Source organism: Chionomys nivalis, chromosome 17, assembly GCF_950005125.1.
Source record: "Chionomys nivalis chromosome 17, mChiNiv1.1, whole genome shotgun sequence".
NCBI lineage: Eukaryota > Metazoa > Chordata > Mammalia > Rodentia > Cricetidae > Chionomys > Chionomys nivalis.
The window spans coordinates 28453513-28474256 of NC_080102.1; positions in this window are offsets into that span (position 1 = coordinate 28453513).

The window sequence follows — 20744 nt, forward strand, 5'->3', positions numbered from 1 at the left end:
CATGCATATTAAGGTCTTATCTCCAAAGTGTATGAAGCAATGGCATTTTTCTGGACACCATCATATAGTATAGGTCAGAGCCATGGATTTTTTTTCCCCTTGATTAAATTAATCTCTCTTTGGGTAAGAGACTCATTGCCCCTTTGGGTCACAGAAAAAAAATGTTAAGTATGTGGTATGTTTTTCTTCTTTTAGAAAGATAAAGAGTGTGGGGACAAAGACAGAGAACAGGGCAAAGAGAAGGACATGAAGAGAGCATGGATTTTATGTGAAAAAAAAGAAACTCAAAACAGGACAAATGTTTAATGTCTTATTCTAAAATAAAATAAAACCACAGACTGAGACATATTTAGCCCTTTTGACGGCATGAGGCCAATCTGATCCATTTTCTCAAGCTTGCTAAAATACTTGTGTTGCTTGCTGGCTTTTTTTTTCCTTTTAATTGCTAATGTTAATTTGTCCATTAGCAGCTGTTTTCTCATTTTAGGACAGGAGGCAAAAAAAAAAAAAAAGAAAGAAAGCAAATGGCAACAATCTTTGTAATGCTGCAAATGTGTGGGCTGATATTTTAAGAGATTCACAGGCCTCATGGAGCATAGGTGCACACCAGACACTCAGTGGCAGTGCCTACTATTGCTTATGTAATTTATATTCCTGTTTTGTATGTTTATGTAATGTGTATTTAAGTGACCATGTTTGTGTATGTAGAAGAGGACTGTGGACATGTGTGCAGATTGAGGTGGGTGTTTTCCTCAATCCTTCTCTACCTTTTTTTTTTTTTTTTTTTTTTTTTTTTTCCGAGACAGGGTTTCTCTGTAGTTTTGGTGCCTATCCCGGAACTAGCTCTTGTAGACCAGGCTGGCCTCCTACTCCCAGAGATCCGCCTGCCTCTGCCTCCCGAGTGCTGAGATTAAAGGCGTGCACCACCACCACCCAGCCCTCTCTACCTTTTTATTTTATTTTTGAGTCGTGATCTCTGGGTGAATGTGAGACTTGCTAATTGGTCTAGACTGACTGGAGAGCAAGCCGCTGGATCCTTCCTGTGCCTACCTTCTCAGAGTTGGAATTATAGACAAACTTTTTCTGCTGGAGTGCTGGGGATATGAACTCAGAAACCCCCACTTGTAAATCAAGCACTGTATCAACAGAACCCTCTCACCAGACCTGTTAACTCCCTTAAAACTGAGTTGGAGAAGTTCTTAAACACTCTATAGGATGGTAATAACTGATCCTTCTCTTGAAATTTTGAGTAAATTTTTATTTCTGAACCAAGGCATTAGAAGATCCAAAATTTTACATTCTGATGAAATCCAAGCAGATTAGACAGGATTTGTACCTCACTATTTCAGGTAAGAAATATTTTCTTGCCAAAAGTGGTAAGATCCTGCCTTCCCACAAGATTAACTGTAAAAGTTTGCCATAGATACTGAGATGTAAATCCCAGTGTGTCTTTAACATTGCATCCACTGGAAAGCGGGGCTACCAACTCAAAATCTATATGTTTTTCTTTTTTTTTTCTTTTTTCTTTTGTCTTAGAGTATCCAGTACACTGTCAGATAAAAACCATAGATACTTGCACCTTACTTTATATCTTATCTCTGGTCACAAAGTATGCCAGATATAGGGTTTTCATAGCTATATCTTATCAGATTCAAGAGTTTTCTGTCTCTTGTGTGCTTAGAGAAATACCATGGTGGATGAGTATTAAATTCTCATGACAAATAAGTAATAAAAGTATAAATACATTATTCTTTAAAGTGTGTTGGTTTTCAAGAAGCAAATCAACCTTCCATTCTTGTGAAAAAATACACTGTGTTTCATGACAAAGTAACCATGCTATATAATGCAAGATAAAATTATATATATATATATGTAATTATATATGTAAGGTATAATTATATATATTATTACCTTGTTATATAATAAAAGATATATTCAGTGTAATGTATTCAGTGTAATGTTGGTAATGATTTTGTGTTTTGATGAGCAACATTTATCAACAAAATCTTCCCTACTTTTTTCTTCACTGATTTTATTATTCATATAATAATGGCTTACTAGAAAATTATGCTCTCTAAATTACATTGAACATGCTTCTTCCAATTTTCTTTTTATCTGTTATTTTTCTATTAACACTTTTTAAAAAGTTAACATTTAGTAATTGTTTGTATGTGTGTGTGTTTGTGTGCATGTAAGGGAGCACCCAGGTCTGGCATGGCACAGAAGTGAAGGTTAAAGACAACTCTTAAATTGTTTTTCTCCTTTCTCCATGTAGGCTCCAGGAAATGAATCTAGTTCTTAGGCATGGCAACATATATCCTCATTCTTTTAGCCCTTGTTTTATTTTTTTTATTTTTTGGAAAGATGTGCAGATCTGCATGTTTCTTCCTTAAATGTTTAACAAAGCTCTCCAGAAAGGCATTCTCTGAGTATTAATTGAATATAAGACTGATATTACAGCTGCAAGGAGATTACTCTGCAATAGAGGGGACATTATTTAGAGCTTATATCTACTGTAGGAATATAATCAGTTCACCACAGTGGATAGCCCATAGGCTTAAAGTTCATGGAAGGGAGGGAGGCTCTTCACAGATCTCCCTGATATAGAAGAAGAAAACAATTGTTGCTATTGCATGTCCTTGGACCTGAGCAAAGCAAAGGATCAAAATAGGAAAGGACAGAATGACTGTAAAGGCATATTATGAGTCTTTTTTTTCAACTGGATGGAAGTGAGTGATATTCTGAAATTAGCCCACAATATTCTTGGGGCAATAAATTCATAGCAGTGCATACTTCATTTCTTATCACCTAAAAAATATTTGGCAATGAACACTCATAGGTCATAAGTTCAAATAATATGTAATTATTGAATTTCATGTTGGTTGTATTGAGTTACCTGTGTTATTTTCTTTGAAATTTTCATATTTTCTGGCATCTTGAATTTACTTTAGATAATCAGTATAACTGATTTGGACCTAAAATAGAGGACTCTGACAATAGCTTCCAATCCAATTTGACTCTGAATAGCTAGAGAACATTGTCAATGGAGAAGAAAACAGCATTGGTCTCTAACACTGATGGCACCTCTCTAGCTTCTCTTTTTTGTACTAAAATCTCTACTGCTAGGAAAACCTAAGTGTGTGTTCCATAAACATAAGGACAAAGAGTAAGTTTTGTTCTGTAGATTGTTCTGTGTCCTTGCTGCACATAACTTGCAATTCTCTGAATAGTTAAATGTTGTCTGAGGTTTTCTGTTCCACCCAGTCCTTGTTCTGCCCAGTTCCTTCAATCGTTAAGTCCCAAAGAAATTACACAGAGGTCTACATTAATAATAAACTGATTGGCCCATTAGCTCAGGCTTCTTATTAACTCTTATAACTTATTTTAACCCATTATTCTAGTATATATTAGCTACATGGCTCTGTACCTTTTTCAGCAGGCAGGTCACATCTTCTTTCTTCTGTGTCTGGGCAGGATTGCAGAGGGAGCTTCCCTCTTCCCAGAATTCTCCTGTTCTCATTGCTCCACCTCTACTTCCTGTCTGGTTTTCCCACCTATACGTCCTGCCTGGCTACTGGCCAATCAGTGATTATTTAAAACATGAATGCACCAGCTGAATATTCTATATCACCTTATAAATCTGTCCTGTTCTCATAGCAACACGAGAATCTTTCTTACATTGCTCAGTTTGTTTTGTGTAACTCTGTTAAGTTCCTTTTGGTTTCTATTTAACCTCTGTTTTGAAGTTTCTATTGGTACAGAGCTGAGGCAATGTCCTTGAAACTCTGAGCTGATGCTCATGCATATTTAGTGGCACACTATTGAACAGAGTCATGCTTTATCAACAGCAATGGGTAGAGAAATAGAATATGATGACTTTGTGAAAAAAATGAGAAAATCAAGAATTTTATTATACAGGGATTAAAATATTTGAGCCAGTAATTCCATGGGAAAGGAAGAATATGGTGCCTTGAGAGCATAAATAGAATTTAGTTTCCTCAGATATCTGTTTTTTTCTATCATTTAATGAATGAATCCCCAAATAAGCTTTTGTTCTCAATGGAAGTGGGGAAAACACTTTATCTCCTAAGGAAATTTACTTTATTTACCATGTTAAGGAGGTTGTGCTGTTATCAGGAGATAGTTTGTAGGAATAAATTGACCTGAAGGTTCAGGATGGGAGGTATTCTAGTGGAACAGTGTATGGAAGGACAGATACTTCCCTAACAATATGTATAATCAACATGTCTGAGGGAGCTGTTGATAGCATTCCCAAAAGTATATAACAATGCTATTCACTGGGTCCTGAATTTTAATTCTCTGAGAACATGACACATATTGTATTTAGGAATGAAATTGCTTTACGGACAATGAAACCTAAAGCAAGTGGTGTTTGAGAAATATCTTTATTATTCCTCTTGGTTCTCTTTGTCCTGTTCGTCTTCTTACTGGGTCTTCTTTGCTGCCTCTCTCCTTTCTTCCTCTTTCCGTCTCACACGGTCTTCCCCTTATGGCCCTATCCTGTCTACTGGCCATGTTCAGTGCGTTACGTTCTCTCCCTGCTCTGAACTCTTCCAGATGACTCTGACTGTACTCCCCCTCATATCTGTAATAAAACACTTCTCTTCGACCAAAACATGTAAAGAAATATCATTGTTAAGATATGAATCCAAATCTTCTTTATTGTATTGTTACTTTCATGGTTTTACTTAAGAGGCACTTTGATAGTTACCTATAAAATCAGATATTATTATACAAACTCTGTTTTCCTATTTCAATTCAGCAAATGCTCCAGGAGAGCCCTACTTGACTCATTCAAATCAGGCAGAGAAGGATTTTCTTTGTGGCATAAAAGATGTATGCTTCTCTTTGACATGGAATGTGATTAATACAAATGATACTTAAAATAGGTTTGCACTTTGTTACAAACTGTGATGTGGAACGTTCATGTTCCAGACAGAACATAGAATTTATAGTGAAGATTATAACATAATGGAAGATAAAGTATGACTATATAGATAGGTATATGATTGATAGGTAGGTGAGTGATAGAGAGACAGCAGGTAGATTGGTAGTGTGATGAAGTGACTCACCATGTCCATTACATAAGATTGCATGCTTGTGAGTTTTTCCTTAAGACTAAGTGGAATTGTCACAATGAAACATATTTCAAAACTCTTTCATACAAGACCTAAAAAAATGTTAAAAATTGCTAAGTACTTGAAATGCCTCTCTTCATAAGAAAGAGTCCATTTTCACTTAACTAAGGAGCTATACAATTGCTAATGAAATTTTAAAATCTTACCAGAAGTAGTATGTTTTAGAGCCAGTCTCAACCAACATAAACCCCCAAGGAAGAAACAGAAAGAAATGTACACCTGTAGAAGATGTCCCAACAAGACAGTTTGTGACATAATTGGGAAAAAAAATTAGACTTGGAGGCAGGTGCTGTCTGGAACAATGACATAATGTTAGAGAGGAAACATGGTACGGCTGAGGCAGCTGCCATCGCTGAAACAAGTCATCTTGCTCTCTAGGCACAGTGCAGTGGGACAGGCAGGGTTTGTTCTTTGAAAAGTTTACTACAAAAAAGGAGCCCAGGGAATCTAGGAAGGAGATGATAGGAATGCTAGTGTCTGTTACCACCACGGCTCAAGGCCAAGGATGGAACAGGAGAGTGTTTTCCAGAAGAATTGTTGAACAAAGAAGGCATCCCCAAACTGCTACACTTTATAGTTGAGTAAGATTTGTTTTGTGTTACACGTTTCTTATCAGTTATGATAGTTTTATTTGCTTATCAGCCCTATGAAGGTAACCACCATGCCTGTTGCCTGTCCTAAGTAATTACCAAGGAATAGCTTATTGCTTAGATTCATGGAAACACAGACTACAAAATGACAACACAACATGCATTTTAACACACATATATAATATATACAAATATATATACTTATAATATATATGACATATGTAAATATACAAATAGGGAATATATATATACAATTTTGATATTATAATTATACTATTTTTCCTTCAATTTCCTTCCTCCAGTCCTGCCCATATATCCATCTTTCAAATTCATAGTCTCCTTTTTATTGTTATTACATTCATATATGTATATACATATATATTACTAAATATAAACTACTCAGTTTATATGGCATAACTCATATGTCAGGATTGACTGTTTCACACTGGACAACCAATTGGTATGCTAGTATCTGTGGAAGGCCACCTCTCGTTGTGGAATTTCCTCAGTTGTCTATTGTTCTTTGTGTGATTGAGGTCTCATGAGCTATTATGCTGGTGAGAGTTTGTATGTGTAGCTTCTGTCATTACCAGGAGAAACAATCTTACAGCAAACTTCCCGATCCTCTGGCTTTTAAGCTCTTCCATCCCTTCTTCTGCAATGTTCCCTGAGTCTAAGGTTTGGATTGTAAATGCATTCTTAAAATATGTCTTGGCATCATGCAATCACAATCCCTCATTTCATAGACAATGGAAATGGGGGCTAGAGTCTAAGAGTTGGCCTAGCCTACACAGATGGTAAATACAGAGACTGCGAGACCATTTCAGTGTCGTTTATTCTTCTGTCGTCCCCACTGCACCCCCATTCTCAGGCTCCTCTTCCTACCCACCTCAGAAGCCACACAGGGAACAGGATAACTGCAGTGTAAACAAAGCAGCTGCAAGCAATGAGCTCTAATAACTGTGTATACTGTTCTGAAACTACACAGGTAGCTTGTTAATGTGGTGCCATTTCAATACTCCTGGCAAGGAATTTAGAAGAGATATGCTGATCACCCTTCAGCAGTTGTTCTTCCAAGGACCCTCCTGTGGTTGCATAGCAAATTAGCATGGCTTCATGGTGCTAAACAGTAGACTTGTGCTTATTTGAATCAGAGATGCCAAAAATCTGAGATGCAGATATTAGCACAGTTGCTCTCTTCTGGGGCCTTTATTCTTGAATTATAGGCATGCTCTTCCTTCTACGTGTGCTGGTTGGTATTCTAATGGTCTCTTCTCATGAAAATATTGGCTTTACTGGATGGAGCCCTACTGGTGACCATTTTAACTTAGTTAACTTTAAACAAACAAACAAATGAACACGTGATTCTTTTCTAGGGCCTGGGGGTGCATGACTGCCTAGGCTACACAATGAGTTGCTGTCTCTAAGCACACAATTCTGGGGATGTAGCACAGTTAACTGAGTGCTTGCCTAAAATGGGAGAAGCCCTGGGTTCGATGCCAGCATTACATAAGTCTGGCAAGATCTGAAATACCTGTGATCTCAATATTCTCTGGCTGTAGAATCAGGGATACTAGAAATTTCTTACTACATAGTCAGTTTGAGGTCACCCGAAGATATATGAGACTCTCTCAGAAATAAAATTAGTTAATAAAAATGTTGTTAAATTTAAACAAAAACAGAAAAATAACCCACCTCATCTCAATAATGTAAGAAAGAGTGCCACATTCTGTTCTAATTTATTATAAGTAAAGACTTCTCAGAACTTCAACACTCGAGTTTTGAGAGATGATCAGTCAGTCCATGTTCTTTGAAGCAAGGAAGAGAGAGAAAAATTGAAAAAAAGACATGAGGTCATGATGCATTTGTTGATTTGCTCTAGAGTAAATAATACCTTAAGAATAATTTCAGTCATTGCCATGATACAAAGAAACCCAGAGATAGACGTACTTGTTGCCCACGAGCTTGTGTGGGTGGTTCCAGTATAATATAGGTCGGTTCTTTACCCTACAAACTCAAGCCTGAATCACCCATTTATAAGCAATAATTTTATTAGTGTGCGACAATTGTCCATGATCATGGATTCCTTATGAACTTTCCTTATCAGGTAAATGTCTTTATTGTTACTATTGTCCTTTGGTGCTCTCACCATCTCCATAATCATCCTTGCTTGCCTCTTCCTCTCTTCCTTCTTTCCCCCTTTGTTTTATATCTATTTCTACTCTCTTTTATGTTCTCCTGTAATTTTCAAGTAATGTCCTCCTCTAAGTTTCATATTCCCTCTCAAAACATCACTCAAAGGATTTCTAAAAAGACTAAAGATGCTGAAAACTGTCCTGATGACAGGTCACGTAGTTTCAGGAAGACCAAGGAAATGGGTCCACAGCACAAAGAAGATATGGATGTGTTGGTAAATTTAGATAAAACCAAATGGGCAGAGTTGCAGTAATGCTGGAAGTACTCAATCTGAGCGAAGCAAAGTGTATCAAATGATACACTTGGTATATGATATTCTTCCTCTGGTTTAGGACATTCACGGTTCTTAATATTCCATTCTATTTTTTCTCCACTTTCTGCTGTTCTCATAAAACTCTAATTGTAGTTTCGGAGAACTTTCCATGATGCCTTACCATAATTTCCCCATGATTTTCTGTTGCCATGATGCATTTCCATGGTTACATTTCATACATACATAGTTTAGTGTCCTGCTCCCCCTGTCCTTTATGCTTTTCCCTCATCATTTCATCTAACGATAGCTTAGAGTGTCTTCAGTGTCAACAGTTATGTTTTTAATCCGCAGTCTCTTCTTCAGTCTCTACAAGGTCTAAATTTAGATTCCTCAGGGTCCTTTCCAATGGCATACATCCAAATCAATACATTTTTTTGTTATTGAATTTCTGGATCACTGACTTTTGTCTTGGACATTTTTTCCTTAACTTCCCATCTAAGGCAGAGTAGTTGAACCCATGTCATTACGGGAAGGCAGAAAAAGAGAGATTGCCTGAGTTCCAGAGCTCTGAAGGCTAAGCAAAATGTTCTATACTTTGTAACTATTATGATTTTTTTCTGTGGGTTTTAGATGATAAGTCTCTTACATTGAAATTACATCAATTAATTAACTGTGTATATGTGTGTTCTTATATGTGCCATGGTGAGCTTGTGGATGTGATAGGAAAATCCATAGCTACTGGTTCTCTTCTAGTATGTGATTTTTGGCACACAGATACAGGTTTTCAGTGTAGGGAGCAAGCAGCTTTATTCATTCAACCATGTTGTCAGCTGTATTTTTTTGAAATAATAAAATATTTATTTTAAGTAGATTGAAAAATTAAATATAAAGTGAAAACCCCAGAAGTCCTACTGAAATTAACTCATTAGTGTAATAACATTGTGACTAGATATATTAAAATGGACTGCAAATAATTATTAAAATAAAGGCTGAAAAAAGGAGATAGTCTGCAATGAAAACCAGAAAGGAAAGATAGAGAGCAAATATTAAAATCGTAGGCATAAAAGCAAACCTGTAGAGACCTACATTAAATATAAATAACTAAGTATTCCTATTAAAATTTCGGCATTATCAGAAGGAAATTAAAAAGACAAAGCAAACAAAGATGCAATACACACAGTCATGCTGCCCAGGAGAAATCTTGTTCCACATAACTCTATCTGCAACTGAAATAAAATAAAAAAAGACAGAAAGGATGCAAGCACCACAAACAAGAAATACAGGGTTTCTATTAACACCAGGCAATGTAGACTTCAGAGGGAAATGCCAACGGTAAAGATCAGTGTTACATTAAGATGAAAGAGAATTTTCTCTGAGAACGTACAAGGCTCTTACATGCAGAGTCTCACAATGTCCTAATGATGCTAACACAGTCTTCAAGCATCAAGGAACAGCTGACAGTCTTGAAAGGAATGACAGGGATTACAAGACTGTACCCAGAAGCTTTGTATATCTGCCTTAATAATGATTAGAGCTCACAGACAAAGAATCACTACGTACAAAGAAAAGGATAACATCGACCAGCCAGATGTAACGAGAGTAGATGCCTTTCTATCATACAATAGCAAAACGCAAATCTTGTGAAAGCATATGAAACATTCACCAAAATAGATGATACCATGTCAGAACACACAACTGAGGAAAAGCAGAGGAACTGAAATCACAACTGTATTGTTATCATAATGGAGAAAAAATAAAATCAATAATACAAGGATAGCTATAAATCCTTTAAACCTGGGAAATTCAGCATGTGATTCTAAACAATTCATAATTTCTGAAGTTAACATTGATATAATAGACTTCAGTAGGATCAAAAATGTTTGTGGAATTCAAGACACTGCTTAGAAAATGAAAACATGTAACTAAGGGAAATGATGAAAATCACATATATAACAAGAAATTCGCATTACAGTCTTGGAAAGTCAACAATAAAGATAGAAAGCTACTAAATTAACCTAAAAATCAGAAAAATATTTTAACAATGTTACTAATTGGTCAGATTCAGAGATGCAAACCTATAAAGGAAAGCATGCTCCTCTCAAGAGCCATTAGGGAAATGCTCCTAAATCAATTGTAGTGTGTGTGTGAACATGGAAAAAACAGTGAAGGAATTAAGAGGCTAAAGCCATGATCTCAGTGTTTTGTAAAGATGTCAGAAAACTGGACATGGGAGTTCACAACCAAAAAGACAAGAAACTGAAAGTGGTTTGCAACCCTGTTGTGAATGCCAAAATATTAGATTACTCTGGAAAACTGTTTCCTCTAAACACCACTATACCCTCTCTATGACTGACAATTCCATTCCATCATCTCTATTCAAAATAAATAAAACTTATGGTATTGTATAATCCACAATATTCTTTTATTTCCACCAAAGCTATATACACCTTGAATATATTTTAATGGGTGCATTTATAAATAAGTTGTAGTACATTTATATAGCCAAGCTCTAAACAACATGGAAAACAAGCTGTTGATTCAAGGATGAATCTCAAAGACATTGCTGATATAGATATCCTTCTCAAAAGTCACATACTTTATTAGTAGATTTAAAAGACATGACGAAAAAGTCAAAGATATTGGGTTTTCCTGGGATTGGGGTCTGGGATTCTAATACAATATCCACTTTCAACAATTTCTATCAATAGCCAGAATGACAAATTAATCATTCTATAATGTCTCAGAGTATTTTAAATCTAATCAGATGTGCTCTAGCAAGATATTGGAATATTAAGAATAATGAGAAAGCCCGAAGCATGTATTGATTATTCTCTAGTTCCTCACAGCATTTTATTTTATGCTTTTTCTTGCACTCAAGCATATATAGTTTAAAGTTCTATAGAGAATAATTTAAATTAGGTCCCCACAGAGGTTTTATCATCTGAGATGAAGGCATTTTGTAAGTTGAGAAGTAATGTATAAAAGATATACTTAAAGAAAATTCTTCAATTTGCAAAGGGCTCCTCCAGCCTAGTGGAGGTAATGTTGAGTCTTTGTTATTTGATTGTCTCACATTGACAGATGATTCATTTGGTTACCCAGTTACTTATCCATTCAATACTTGTGTGCCGTGCTAGGAGCCAAGAAAACAATGAGGAATGAAAACAGACTAGATTGTAAATTACTGTTGCTTTGTTTTGCAGGCCACATAGATTATTTTGGCACCTGAGAACAGTTACTGATTATAATAATCCTTTTCTTTTTCACACTGGATTCCTTATGAAATTGGTACTGGTATTTCATACATTTGGTGTATAGGTAATGGTTCATATAAATATGGTTTAGCAAAGCAGAGGTTGAAGTTGTAAGCCCTTATAAAAATGGCCCCAACTATTCTAAACAGTGTTGGTACTGAGATGTCCCTTCAGAATACCCTATTTGTGGCAGGAAAGGAACTTGGCATGCACCTTTATGCATTTGTGCTCTTCAGTCAGTGAAGGTGATTGGCCATTCCTCTTGAAGGTGTATGGCACAGGCCAAGCTGCTCTCCATGGCTCAAAGAATTGTTCAGAAGGGATTTAAATAAGAAATAACTTCCTCCAATACTCTGAGAGATAAATAAATAAACTTTTCAATTCTAAATTAAAGGATAGAGTATTATAGTATTCATCGCCTGCCATGGTATTGGATCTTCAGGGTTTCTCATGGTATATGGCACACGTAGGAACTTAGTGAGTTACATTCTAGTGTACTTAATGGAATCTACTGAGGAAATTGGAATTTGTGGCAAAATGTTATCCTGGATATAGTGAATATTTGAGGGACTCATTATCCTTTGCAATAATAACAAAGTTGCATGGAATACCATTGACAGTGTTAGAAAACCAAACTACAGAATGCAGTTAAAATTTGAAGTTTGAGAAACAAGAAATACAACTTAGCACACACATTTTTTGCACTATTTAGACTTTATATGTATATACATGTATTTTATATGCACAGTTTATGTACAATATTCACTTACTATATTATATTAGAAATGTATATGAAAAAGTTATTATTTTTTTTCTGAAACTCAAATTTAAAATGGTACCTTTTAATTTAAATGGCACCTGGAATAGAAGACCAGAGAGGCTCACTATTTTATTTATTTTATTTTAAGTTGTAGTAGTGGTATCAAAAGTTATCATTTGAATAAGGAATCCAATCAACCTTTTGTAGGATCTGTGGTCATTATTGTTTGTTGTCTTTAGTCCCATTATGTGCTTTTGTGGTTCCTGAGTTTCAGGGAAGTACAGGCCTTCAACTAGATTACTTATGTTCTTTCTCTGAAAGGACATGACAGAGAAGCAGAAGATGAAATGGAAAGATTTCTCTCAACTTCCAGCTATGCCTTCAGCATCTATGACAGCAGCGAGAGTCTTTTCCAGCTGTGGACTCTCATGGTATCTTTGGAACCAGCACACTGCCACTGATTACTGTTACAGCAGCAGCAGCAGCAGCAGCTGGATTCTACTCCACATTAATGCAGTGGAGCCAGCAGCACCACCCTTGTCAGGTCTGTCTAGCAGTGAGTGTTCAAGTCCAGGTGTCTAGTTGATAATTTGACCAGATTACAACTCTTAGAATTATTTTAATATTAAAATTATATCAGAACACTGTGGTCCACAGATAAAGATTCTATTTGAAAATTTAGAGCTACCCAAAGGGCAGAACTGGAACGAAGTCCATTTCTTACAGCGTTTACACTGACAGTATTTGTATTTGAGGAGCATCTTTCTTCCACTTTCTTACCTGAAGCTTCTGTCTATGACTTCTGACCCACTTCTAGGCATCATGGGTATCCAACTACTAAGTAACTTCGTGGCATTGCATCCCATCAGGTCTTATCCTGCTATAGACAGATCATGTAACGCTGATGACAACTTAGCAGGACTTAGGGATAAAGTCAGATAGAATCTGGGTGGAAAGAAATACAGGAGACACCCTTCCTGAGGGTATTCTCTTTAGACTTACCAGAAAATCCATCAGATCCCCTAAACAATCCCTTACAAAAAGAAATTGTATTGAATTTCTTACATATGTTGCAGGAATACATTATTTTTTAGAAGAAACGAGACACAAAATCCAGGGACCAGCCTTGACAATTCATCCCAGGCACTATCTGCATGCAGTAGTACTAGAAAGAAAGGTGATGATGTTGAAAACAAATCCTGTGGCAGAGCAGGCTAGAGCCCAAGGTACAGTCTGATTTTGTGCAATGGCAAATTAGCTTGAGGAAAGCCAGCCCATCTGAGGCTGAATATCAAACCTTCTTTTTTTCTGTTTGTTTCTGTCATATGCATCCATTGTCTCTGAGGTTCAATGTCCTTTTAGAATCAGTGATCCCAATTCTCCAGACTGGGGTCAGTTTTACTAATTAGATCAAGGTAAAAGGGATTGTTGTGCTTAGAAGCTATCCATAAGCAACTTCCAATGTGTTGTTTTTCTTTTATGCAAAATGAGGTCTGGATCTAAATTATTAGTTTTAAATTGAATGAAGTAGCCTGTATATTATGGACAATAAATAGTCTTCCACTGCACTGGATCATTATGAGAATAGCAAATCAAACTTCATGTCTTCGCTGCAAAGATATTTTCACATCACATCCTTACGTTCACTCATTTGCCCAAGCCATGCAAACTGTTGTCCATTGCAGGGTGTAAGAAACGCATCCTGGAAGCAGCTAGGACAGAAGGGAGATAATGGTGGTGGGCACCAGTTGAGCATCTACACATTCCAGGCGCTTCACTGGTGTATTTCTCTTAAATCCCCCCAGGCTCAGTGACTCAGTGAACTTTGCACGATTGATGAGTTAGAAAGCTGGAACATACTTCCTGTTACTATCTTTACAGAATGGCCAATCCCTTAGCTCTGAACTCTCTTCTACTTGTAATTCATTCATTCACTCGCCAGGTAGATTTCTCTGTCTGGGAATGTGAGTGCAAACATAATACAGATTTTTGTTCATTTAGGTGCAAAGGAATTTTAATAGAATACAATTTCCTCATCTATAAAATGAGGAAGGAAAACTCTACCAATCTCAGAGACCTGTGAAGGGAGTAGAATTTACATATAGAAACTTGTGTGCACATCACAAATTATTCAACTAGCACGGTCAATGACTGTGGAGGCTTAAATTCCAGGGGTCTGTGCATTTGCTGAGAAATGTGTCTTCTAGAATGCAGAGGTTCTTTTTTATTTATTTATTTAGTTCGTTCGTTAGTTATTTTTTTCCATTCAAAATTTACACTTTCTCCTCTCCTCCCATTCCCCTCCTACTCCGCCACTCACTCTCCTCCCTCCCCCTCCCTCCTTAAGAGAGGGCAGTTAACTCTGCCCTGTGGGAAGTCCAAGGCCCTACCCCCTACATCAAGGCCTAGGAAGCTTTGCATCCAAATAGATTAGGGTTCCAAAAGGCCAGTACCTGCAGTAGAAACAAGTCCCAGTGCCTTTATCAATGGTTTCTCAGTCAGCCCCCATTGTCAGCCACATTCAGAAAGTCCGGTGTGATCACCTGCTCATTCAGTCCTGGTCCAGCTGGATTTGGTGAGCTCCCATTAGAACAGGCACACTGTCTCAGTGGGTGGACGCACCCCTCGAAGTCCTGACTTCCTTGTTCATCTTTTCCCTCCTTCTGCTCTTCAACTGGACCTTGGGAGCTCAGTCCATTGCTCTGATGAGGGTCTCTGTCTCTATCTCCATCCATTGCCGGACAAAGATTCTAAGGTGATATTTGAGATAATCATCAGTGTGATAGCGGGGCAAGGCCAGTTCAGGCACCCTCTGCTCTGCTGCCCAAGAACCTAGCTGGGGACATCCCCGTGGACACCTGGGAGAGGTTCTTTTAGTTTTCCAAATAATAGAGGAGTTAGATTCTGCCAACCAGTTCTTCTTATGTGGAAGACACTACACAGAATTCCAGTATTTCTCAGAACCGTCAACTACACCTGAATGCTATTTTTATTTAATTATTTTTGCTCAATAGTACACAAACTAAATTAGACGCAGCTCCATTTTTTTCTCTTTCTATATATTTTTTTTTACCTTTCTTTATTACATTTTAATGGTACCTTCCTACAGAGAACTAGAAGAGTCCCATTCTACTTTAGGACAATGGCATAATGGTTGAAGGAGCAAGGAATAGAGGCGGCACAAGTGAGTTGAGGCTTGAGGCGAATTAGGAAAATTGAGCATGTTAAAGATCTAGGGACGTAAAGAAAATTTGTATTATTTGAATATGTACATCTTCATTTCAGGTAATATTTATGGAGGCCTTAATAACATGCTCTATACAATGAGAAATGCTGCTAATTTATTTAACTCTTAGTATATCCCTAAAATAAATAAATTTTTATTATAACTGCTGATGGAGAAACAAATGAAAAAAAAAACAGTTTTCCCATTTGATAATATTTACATTTAGAGTGTGATGAACTGAAGGGCCGGTTTTGGATGAACACATCTCTCTGCATCACATTCTTAATTGCTCATCTTTGCCAAATAATGGGCAGTTAAGTATACTATGTACTGTGTTCTGAAAAGAAAAACAAAACTCATGATTACAAGTATCTCTTTTGGTTACTTCATGTTAGTCTGCTCAGATGGCTGAGAAAAACACCACAGACTGTGTAAATTACAAATAATGGAAATCTAATTTTTCACTGTATGTGCTGGGAAGTCAAAGATCTTAAGGCGGTAGCTCCATCCTAAGGCTTCTCTTAGTAATAGGTAGTTACCTCCTTGGATACCCATATAAATTCTGTTTGGTGTATGTGGCAGGGAGAACAAGAGTTCTGATGTCTCTTATAGTATGTTCTCATTCTTTTACTTAACTGCAATTTCTACTTGAAGGATCCACATCCAAACAGTGTCTTACCTGAGAATTAGGATTTCATTCCCCACATTTTTGAAAATATCCAAATCTACATATACAGTGCCTTCTATTGCTCCTCAGTATCCCTCAAATTCATGGAATTCGTAGATGCACAGTAACTTTCAGCCCTTAGAAAAGTACTCTTTAGAGAAGATGCCCACATGAGTACAGTCCTTAGTTTTTGAGCTATTGTGAGGGACTGTCTTTAGTGATTGTGGGGACCAAGACAGCTGAATGTCAGCCAAGAGCAAGCTGGAGATCAGGAGACTCTCTGGTCTGGTTACTGTCTATATGAAAAAGCCTGAGAACTAAATCCTGCTGTGTATGTTTCAGTTCCCATCTGAGTCTACCAGCAAATGCCAGTGTCCTGATTAAAATAACTGGGCAGAGAGAAATAACTTTATAGTTAGCCTCAGACTTGACTCTGACTTCCAATGAATTTTATTCTACGAGGTTCAGTCATTTTGAGAAGAAGCATTCCTTCACTCGGCCTACTGACTTAATCCCATCCAGAAACACATTCCCAGCATCCTTACAACGGGTATTTATTTATTTATTTATTTATTTATTTATTTATTTATTTATTTTTTGTCAAATACTAAAAGACTTTTGGAGCCATCCAATTTGAGAAGTAAGCAGACACACCCATACGTTGGTCACAGAGGGTGTGCCCAGGCAGGTGCAACTCATTTCCTGCCATTTCTCCCCGATACCAATCTCCTGTTTCTGTGCATTTCAGTGTACATTTCAGAACCAGTGTCTCTTCAGGAATCTCCCAGGCCTTTAGCACTACGTGAAAGACTGTTGAGACGTTGAACTTTGTGAACCGAGCAGCTCCTGGGGGCTCGGCTCTCCCTGGTACAGATGACCATTTTTCGATAATCCAACCCTATGACTATAAGTCAGTCTAGAGCCTGGATTTGAAGGATATGAAACTCTTTGCAAATGCCCTTTGCTCTGACTGGTAGTAGAGTTTGGACCTATTCCAGCTGCCGGAAGAGCACCTAAGCCTAGACCTAGAAACACATGTGGTAGATTCTACTTTCAGTTTATCAGAGAGATAATGAAAACAAACAGAAATGATAGTATCAAGTCTTGCTGCAGATTGATAATGAATTTCATTCACATGGAAAGAGAATAGCTCTCATGGACACCTTGCTCTCTCACACCCAGCATTCCTCTTCCGCGTTTTACAATAGCATAGTTATTCTTTATTTTACAGCAAATATCCATTATGAGTGACTACATATCATGTTTGTCTTTCCCAGTTTGGGTTACCTCACTCAAGAGGATTTTCTTTCTAGTTCTAACCATGTGCCTTCAAATTTCATGATGTCATTTCTTTAACAGTCAAGTAATACTCCATTGTGTACCTGTCACATTTTCTTTATCCATTCCTTGGTTGAGGGATATCTAGGTTGTTTCCAGGTTCTGGCTATTGCAAATAAAACTGCTATGAACAGAGTTGAGCGTGTGTCTTTTGGTATGATTGATCATCTTTTGGGTATGTTCCCAAGAGTGGTATAGCTGGGTCTTATGATAGATTGGTTCCCAGTTTTCTGAGAAACCACAACATTGATTTCTAAAGTGGCTGTACAAGTTTGTATTCCCACCAACAGTGGAGAAGTGCTCTACATCCTGTCAAACATGAGCTGTCAAATGTGGTTTTGATCTTAGCCATTCTGACAGGTGTAAGATGAAATCTCAGAGTCTTTTGATTTGCATTTTCCTAATGTCTAAGGATGTTGAACATCTCCTTAAGCGTTTCTGCATTTCTTTGTCATTTGAGATTCTTCTTTCGAGAATTCTCTACTTATATCTGCACCCATTTTTTTTTTTGTCTGCAAGAATGACCACAGATAAGAATCCCAATTTTCTCAGTTGGGACTAAGGGGGTAGGGGGAGAAGGGAGCTTAGAAGGGGAGAAGAAGGGGAGAAGGGGAGGGGGAGGAGAACTTGAGGAAACTGGATGATAGAGATGGGGCAAGGACAGAGAGGGAGATCAAGGAAAGAGATATCTTGATTGAGGGAGGCATAATGGGGCTAAACAAGAAACCTGAAACTAGGGAAATTCCCAGGAACCCAGAAGGATGACCTCAGCTAAGACCCTAAAGAATTATGGAGAGGATGCCTGAACTGGCCTTGCCCTGTAGTCAGGTTAATGACTTTCTTAAATGTCATCATAGAATCTTCATCCAGCAGCGGATGGAAGCAGATCCAGAGATCCACAGTGGAGCACTGAGTTGAGCTCCCAAAGACAGTCGAAGAGAGAGAGGAGTGATAATATAAGCAAATGGGTCAAGACCATGATGAGGATACTCACTGAAGCAGCAATCTGAGCTAATGGGAGCTCATCAACTCTGTCTTGACAGTGGGAGAATTAGCATAAGACCAAACTAGACCCTCTGAATGCAGTTGAGACGTGTATCACTGAGGCAGACTGTGGGGCCACTGGCAGTGAGACCAGGATTTATCCCCACTGCTTGTTTTGTCTTTATGGAACCCATTCTCTTTGGATGACTACCTTGCTTGGGCTAGATATAGTGGGGAGGGACTTAGCCTCTCAAAGCAATGTGATAGACTTCGGTGACTTCCCATGATGACTCTGCAGAGTGAATGAGGGTGGGGTAGGGGGAAGGTGGATGGAGTGGGAGGAGGGGAGGGTGTAGGAACTGGGATTGGTATGTAAAATGATAAAAGATAGTTTTTTAAAATAAATAAATAAATTTGAAAAATCCTAAAATACTATAGAGCCTGAACTGTCCATCCCCTGTGACCAGGCAAGACTTCAAGAGAAGGGAGTGGGAAGCCAAGCCAGTCACATAAGCTTCAACATCTAGTCTATCCTACCTATGGGATGTGCTGGGTAAGGGTGGCCTAGAGACTGAGGGAGTGGCCAGCCAAAGACCAGTCTAGCTTAAAACCCATAACAAGAGAATAAGCCCACCTCTGTCACTGACTGGAGTACAAGGACCCACAGGCTGGATGACACAGAGACCTAGAATTAGACCCAAACATGACTGCAAAGAAAAAATGTCAGTGTAATGATGCCTAATAACATTCTGTTATTCTCATAGATTGGTGCCTAGTCCAATTGTCGTAAGAGACGCTTCATTCCGAGACTTATCAAAACAGATGCAGAGACTCACAGCCAAATGTTAGGCAGAGCTCAGAGTACTCTGTAGAAGGGGAGAAAGGATTGTAGGAGCCAGAGGAGTCAAGTACACCACAAGACAACTCACAGAATCAGCTAACCTGGGCTCATGGGGACCCACAAAGATAGAACTTCCAATTAAGAAGAATCCATGGGAATGACTTAGGCTCTCTGCATATAAGTTACAGTTGTATAGCTTGGTCTGTGGAACACCTAACAGTGGAAACAGGGGCTCTCTCTTACTCATTTGCTGACTTTTGAGACCCTACTCCTCATATAAGATTGACTTGCCCAGCCTTAATACACAGGAAGGTACTTAGAATTACTGCAACTTGATAGACCATGTTTTGTTGATATCCATGGGAGGCCGGCTCTTTCCCCAATAGAAACAGTAAAGTGGTGGAAGGAAACAGAGTGGGGTTGGGGGAAGCAACTGGGAGGACAGGAGAGAGGGGAAACTGCAGCCAGGATAGAAAATAATGAACTAATTAACTAAATTAATTAATTAAAAAGTTCCACACTAGAGCAGTGAATACTTATGGTTGATAAGCAGAGTGACACATCATTATTACTCAACTTGCCATTGGCGTTGCACGTTCTGTGATATTTTTTTTTTTAAAAAAAAAAACAGGGTTTCTCTACACAGCCCTTCCTGTCCTGGAACTCTCTCTGGAGACCAGGTTGGACTCAAACTCAGAGATCCACCTGCCCTTGTTTCCCAAATTCTGGGATTAAAGGCATGTCCCAGCACCACTCAGCATATTCTGTGTTTCTGCCCCCCCCACCCTCAAAAAAGGCCATATTTTCCTCACAGTATCGTATAGAATGGTATCCTCTTTGCCTAACTTATTATTATCACTCTCTCCTGGCAGCCATTCTTTGACTTAATCACCCTTAACCATGTTCTATCTAGGATGTCATACAGTTGGAATTACACAGTAGGTAGATTTTTGGAATGCCTTCTCTTACCACATAATATATATCCAAGTATCCTAAGGTCTTTTTATGGTTTCATCTCCGTCTCTTGTCTCTTTTTACCTCCCTCTCTCTCTCTTTCTCTTTAGTTTTAGTTTTGTATATTATCCATTACCTATATTCACCACAGTTGATTGGTCTTTCATTTATTAAAACATACCACTATTTACTGGTATAAAAAGAAACTCATTTTACAGTATTTTTGTGTGTGTACTGCAGGCTTCCCAGCCCCCAAGTTTTATTAGTGAAGAAACAATATATTTCTCTCTCTCTCTCTCTCTCTCTCTCTCTCTCTCTCTCTCTCTCTCTCTCTCTCTCATATATTCTTAACTCATATAGTTAAATAACAAGGAGTATGTGATTGCTATACCTTATGGTAAAAGTTAGCTTTTTAAATCAAAGCTGTCTTTCAAAACATCTGTAAGTTTTAGGAGCACTCCTCTCCAGAAGTAAGAGCACCTTTTTGTAGATGCACACTTTTACCATGTAGAATTGTCAGAA